The sequence below is a fragment of the Triticum aestivum genome, chromosome 3D (assembly GCF_018294505.1).
Source record: "Triticum aestivum cultivar Chinese Spring chromosome 3D, IWGSC CS RefSeq v2.1, whole genome shotgun sequence".
In the NCBI taxonomy this organism is placed as follows: domain Eukaryota; kingdom Viridiplantae; phylum Streptophyta; class Magnoliopsida; order Poales; family Poaceae; genus Triticum; species Triticum aestivum.
In genome coordinates this window covers 253,316,760-253,323,839 of record NC_057802.1, presented here as the reverse complement: position 1 = coordinate 253,323,839, position 7,080 = coordinate 253,316,760, and positions in this window count along the sequence as shown.

Here is a 7,080-nt window from a genome sequence, read left to right as displayed (position 1 = left end):
ATCCATCATCTACCGCCTCACTCCAGCCTCCACGATATACTGTTCATCCACCATCGACCTCCTCCACAGGCTACTGTTCATCCACGTATATTGTTCATCCAACCTCCACCGGCTACTGTTCATAGAGCCTCCACTTGGTCCTATTCATCCACCCCCAACCGGCTGGGGTGCGGCAACCTCCTCGGGGTCCTGTTCATCCAGCGGCAATGGCCTACTACCACGGGGTCCTGTTCATCCAACCCCCACCAGAAACTGTTCATCCACAGCCAACCAATAGGCTTGACTCACCACGTCTCGACATGTTCTACGTACTGCGCGCATGGTAGCAACGGTCACTGTTCATCGAGAGGCAACCCAGCACCGGCTCGATCGGCTTCAGTAAGCAGCACCAGTGATCGCTCGGGTTCAGTTAACAGCAGCAACAAAGGATTTGCTCGGGTTCAGTCAGCAGCGAGTGAATCGCTTGGGTTTAGTTAACAGCCAAGGAATAGATCACTCGGGTTCCATAATGTGTGATCGCTCCGGGTTCAGTTAGCCAACGCCTCGCACACATGCGCGTACACGAGAGAAACGCGCAAACCACAGTGCATCGCTCAGCCCCGACCACCCACCGTAACCGGGAACTCCGCGATATTTCCTCTCCCTCACTTCTACCATGATTTTTTCGGTCATGGACGGCCCAAAGAATGTCATGCAGCTGCGTCTCCGGCCCGCCCAGGACGAAAAGCCCACTTTCTATCATCATTTTTTATCATAGAAGTAGGAGCCACCACATCTGTGATGATACCGGGTTTTTTCACAATTATCGTCATAGAAGTGTCATAAGCATGACACAATTTTTTTCGTTTGGCCCAAAATGTCACGGGTGTGTCTTTTTTGTAGTGTCAAAAAATTTAAGTGAAGCATATAGAGCAATTCTTACATATCATAGCATAATTTTGGCTCTCTCAAATAGGTGTGTCTAGCAAGGATAGATGACACGAACTAAAAATCAAAATAAGCAAAGACTCATACAATACAAGACGCTCCAAGCAAAACTCATGATATGTGACGAATAAAAATAGGGATAATTAGATTTATGCCCCTAGTTGTGTCCCACTCGTCTGTTTTACCCCCTAATACCCAAAAGTCACCGGTTCTGTCCAAATCACTTTGCTCCTCTTATGCTTTTGCCCTTTGACCGTTTGACCGTCAGTTTGAAACTTCATAACTAATTCATACTAAATCTGAAAAATGCAAATAAGATACCAAAATGTTCAGAAAAACATCACCTATATGTCAGTGTCATTTGCATTCATGAAAAAAGTGTTGGAAAGTGCCCATCCGAGTTTTAGCTCTTATGCTACCACCATGAATAGTAAAATCTAAAAAAGTTCAAAAAAATCAAAAATAATTTGGTGGCAAAGAATGACAAATGTTTTAAGTGCCTGCTAAGTTTCATCAGGGAATAACATTTGTGGGTGCCGCGGCAAAAAAACAATCAGCACTCCAAAATATATTATTTTTTGCCACGACTTCCACGAATGTTGTTCCCTAATGAAACTTGGCAAGCACTTAGAACACTTGTCGTTCTTTGCCACCATATTTTTTTTGAATTTTTTAGAGTTTACTATTCATGGTGGTATCAAAAGAGCTAAAACTCGGATGTGCACTTTCCAACACTTTTTCCATGAATGCAAATGACACTGACATATAGGTGATGTTTTTCTGAACATTTTGGTATCTTATTTGCATTTTTTTGATTTTGTATGAATTAGTTATGAAGTTTTCAAACTGACGGTCAAACGGTCAAAGGGCAAAAGCATAAGAGGATCAAAGTGACTTGGACAGAACCGGTGACTTTTGGGAATTAGGGGTAAAACAGACGAGTGGGACACAACTAGGGGCATAAATCTAATTATCCCATAAAAATATAGCTCCAAGTAAAATACCGATGGTCGTTAGAAGAAAGAGGGGATGCCTTGCGGGGCATCCCCAAGCTTAGTTGCTTGGTTCTCCTTGAATATTAACTTGAGGTTCCATGGGCATCCCCAAGCTTAGGCTCTTTTCACTCCTTATTCCTTCATCCATCAAGATCTCACCCAAAACTTGTAAACTTCAATCACACAAAACTTAACAAAAACCTTCATGAGATCCGTTAGTATAATAAAGCAAACCACCACTCTAAGTACTATTGCAAACCCATTATTATTTTATTATTGCATTATATCTACTATATTCCAACTTTACCATGTCTTATACCCCCCGATATAATCCATAGATTCATCAAAATAAGCACATAACGCAACAAAAACAGAATCTGTCAAAAAACAGAACAGTTTGTAGTAATCTGAACTTCGACCATACTTCTGTAACTCCAAACATTCTGAAAATTTAGGAAAATGTAGGAAATTTGTATATAAATCATGTGTCAAAAATTCAGAAGCTTTCATCACTTCTGTGATTTTTTAAAATTGTTTTACTTGATGCAAAAGTTTCTGTTTTCCAACAAGATCAAATCAACTATCACCAAACATAATCCCAAAGGCTTTACTTGGCACAAAACTTAAATAAAACATAAAAAACACAATCATAACAGTAGCATAATTGTGCAAACAGTCAAAAACATAAAGAAAAAGGCAAAAATAAATTTTATTCATTGGGTTGCCTCCCAACAAGCGCTATCGTTTTATGCCCGTAGCTAGGCATAATGCATATATTCATGTATTGTCATCTTTAGTTTTAGATCCATAGGATGCCCTCGTGATTGATTAATATGGTGGCTTAATTCTTGTTCTACGAAAGTGTTCCATACCCTTCCTTAGTGTAAACTGAAATTTAATATTGCCTTCTTTCATATCAATCACGACACCTATAGTGCGTAAAAACGGTCTACCAAGTATAATTGGACAAGACGGATTGTAATCAATATCAAGAACAATAAAATCTATGGGCACATAATTCCTATTTGCAAGAATAAGAATATCATTAATTCTTCCCAAAGGCTTTTTAATAGTAGGATCCGCCAAGTGCGAATTAAGAGAACATTCTTCAATATAGGTAAGACCAAGCACATCACGTAAAGATTTCGGAATTGTGGAAACACTAGCACCCAAATCACATAAATCAAAACACTCATAATTTTTAATCTTGAATTTAATGGGAGGTTCCCATTCATCATAGAATTTTCTAGGAATTGAGATCTCTAATTCGAACTTTTCTTCCAAAGTTTTCATAATAGCATCTACGATATGTTTAGTAAAAGCTTTATTTTGTTCATAGGCATGAGGTGAATTTATCGTGGATTGCAACAAATAAATACATTCAATTAAAAAGCAATTATCATAATTAAAGTCTTTGTAATCCAAAAGAGTGGGCACATCACTAGTTAAAGTTTTGACCTCTCCAAACCACTATTAGCATTTTTTTCATCAAGATTTTCACCCTCTGAATTATCGGGACGCCTTCTAGCTAAAGTTGACTCTTCTTCAGTACCTTTATCATCAATTTTAATTTTACTAAACAAGGAATCAATATAAGAGATGCCAATCATTTTATGATCTTCATCATTTTTATGAAAGCAATCAGTAGAAAATGATCTTTCTAAAAATTCTCTTTTAGCTCTAAGCATAGCTGTTCTTTTCTTACTTTCATCCATAGAGGCATATAAAGCTTTAATTGATATAGTGATATCAACCTTGGGTGGAAAAATTTTAATCTTGAGATTTTCTACATCATGGGAAATTCTATCAATGCTTCTAGACATATCATCAAGTTTACTCAATTTGTCTTTTATCATAGTATTGAATTTTTTTTGAGCATTGATAAATTCTTTAATATTACTTTCAAGATCAGAGGGGTTCCAATTATTATTGTAAGAGGAATTACCATAATTATTAGAGGAATTTCCAAGAAAAGACCTAGGATTAAAATTACCTCTATAAGCATTGTTATTGAAATTGTTTCGCGAGACAAAATTCACATCTACATGATAACTATTTTGCTCAATCAAAGTAGACAAAGGCACATCATTAAGATCAATAGGAGCAGTTTTACTAGCAACCAATTTCATAAGTGCATCAACTTTTTCACTCAAAGTACTAATTTCTTCAACCGAATTAACCTTTTTACTAGTAGGAGCTCTTTTGGTATGCCATTGTGTATAATTTGCCATAAATTATCAAGTAATTTAGTATCTTCACCCAAAGTAATTTCCATAAAAGTACCACCCGTGGCGGAATCTAAAAGATTTCACAAAATTCAACCCCACATAAAAAAATTGTATGATCATATAAAGATTTAAACCATGCGTAGGAAAATTTCTTAGCATTAATTTCATTCTTTCCCAAGATTGTGCAAGATGTTCATGCTCAGATTGCTTAAAATTCATGATCTGAGTTCTAAGGGAAATAGTTTCCACGTGCAGAAAATACTTAGTAATAAAAGCATCTTGCACTTATCCCAAGAATCGATACTATTGCGAGGCAAAGAAGAAAACCAAATTTTTGCACGATCCCTCAAAGAGAAAGGAAATAATTTTAACTTCACAATATCATTGTCCACATCATTTTTCTTTTGCATATTCTACAAATGTGTTTAGATGAGATGCGACATCCTCATTAGGAGTACCGAAAAATTAATCTTTCATGACAAGATTCAACAAAGCGACATTAATATCACAAGATTCCGCACTAGTGGCGGGAGGAGCAATCGGAGTGCTAATAAAATCATTATTATTCATATTGGAAACATCACACTATTTGATATTTTCTTGAGACGTCGTAACTACCCAAACAAGAACACAAAAAGATAGATCCAATGAAAAAATGGCGAACAAAAAAGAGGGCGAATAAAAAGGAAATTTTTGTGAAGTGGGGGAGATGAAAACGAGAGGCAAATGGCAAATAATGTAAATTGCAAGGAGATCAGATTTGTGATTAGGAACCTGATAGATGTTGATGATGTCTCCCCGGCAACGGCGCCAGAAATTGGCAAGTTGATGGGTGACTATCTTGACTTGATCCTCCCCGGCAATGGCGCCAGAAATTGGCAAGTTGATGGGAGACTATCTTGACTTGATCCTCCCCAGCAACAGCGCCAGAAATTCCTTTTGATGTCGCTTGAACCTGCGTCGGTAATTCCACAAAGAGGAAGGGATGATGCAGCACAGCTACGGTAGGTATCCTCAATTATAAAACCAATGTATCAATCTAGTAGGAGGGCCAAGCAACACTATGTAAATGATACGTGCACACAAAGAACAAATACTTACAACCCCATGCATAAGAGGGGTTGTCAATCCCTCCTCGGTAAAAACATAAATTGTTTTGTATGAGATTGGATAAATATAGATCTTGATAAAACTTGAAATAAAATAAGTAAATAAAAAGTGGAGCAAAGTATATTTGGGTTTTTGGAAATATAGATCTAAAAATAAAAGTGGCAAATAATAGATCGGAAAGCAAATATGATAAAGAACAGGCCCGGGGGCGTAGATTTCACTAGTGGCTTCTCTCGAGAAATAGCACACGGTGGGTAAACAAATTATTGCTGGGCAATTGATAGAAGATCAAATAATTATGACAATATCCAAGGCAATGATCAATATATAGGCATCACGTCCAAGATTATTAGACCGACTCTTGCTTGCATCTACTACTATTACTCCACACATCGACCGCTATCCAGCATGCATCTATTGTATTAAGTTCATGGAGAAACGGAGTAATGCAATAAGAACGATGACATGATGTAGACGAGATCTATTCATGTAGGAATATCCCCCATCTTGTTACACAAGGTACTCCTCTGGTGTCAGTTAGTTTCATGATCTCATGGTCATAGGAACAAATACTTGACATGCAGCAAATGATAGCAATAAACTTAATACGATCATATGCTACATTTGTAGTTTGGGTCTTGTGCATCACATCATTCTCCTAATGTTGTGATCCCGTTATCAAATGACAACTCATGTCTATGGCTAGGAAACCATAGCCATCTTTGATCAACGAGTTAGTCCGGTAGAGGCTCACTAGGGACATGTTGTTGTCTATGTATCCACACATGTATTTGAGTTCCCAGTCAATACAATTATAACATGGATAATAAACGATTATCATGAAAAATGAAATATAATAATAACCACTTTATTATTGCCTCTAGGGCATATTTCCAACACAAAGGATGAGTGGGTTGCTGGGCTAGATGTTGAGTACACCATAGTCCTGGAAAAGGAGAAGCTTCTAAAGGAGGAAGAGAAGAAGAGGCCCACCGTGATCCAGGTTTGCGTACATAACATGTGATTGGTCTACCACATATGCCATCTTGACGTTAGGTGTCAGAATTTTAAGGACTTCCTCAAGGACAAAAGAGTAAAATTCACTACTTTAGACTTTAGGAATCACAAGGAAATCCCGGGTCGGATAGGCCTCGTTGTAGGCCAGCCCTTGGATCTCCAGAAGGAAAGCCTGGTGTCCTCCTCTCAACCTTCAATGTCGACCCTGGCAGGAGCCATGGTTGATACTTCATACGGTAAACTAAAGAAACCTGGCCACGAGTTTCATCGTGCATGGGAGTTGAAGACAATAGATAAAGATCACATCTTGTACGCAACAATGGATGCCTACCTTTGTTTAAATATCTACAAGGGTTGGATGAAGAAGAGACCAGTGTCCGGTTCAAGCAAAGAAGTATCGGCGAAGAGGAAGAGGAAGAGGGATGAGGACAAAGTCGAGGACGTGGACGAGGACTCCGAGTAAGGTGGAAGTGTCGTTGCTCATGTTGGTTCTACTGAAGTGTCAAGTGGACTAGTTGCTTAATTTTTTTAGGGGTGTGTTGTGCTGAGCCCCGAGCAGAACTATGTTATGTTCTTTCTCGTTACTTAAACTATTTAGTACGTACTAGTATGTCTTATAGTTCATCTTGTAGTTGGTACTACTACTCGTTTCTTCGCGTTCCTAATGTACTTAATACGTACTAGTAGTATTATTTGGGTCAGTCGATTTGTGAAAGAAGTTCGCTAGAGCGAAGGAAGAAGACGGCAGAGAAGCTACCCCAATATCTATATTAGGGTGGCAGGGTGCCCATAATCTATCTTAT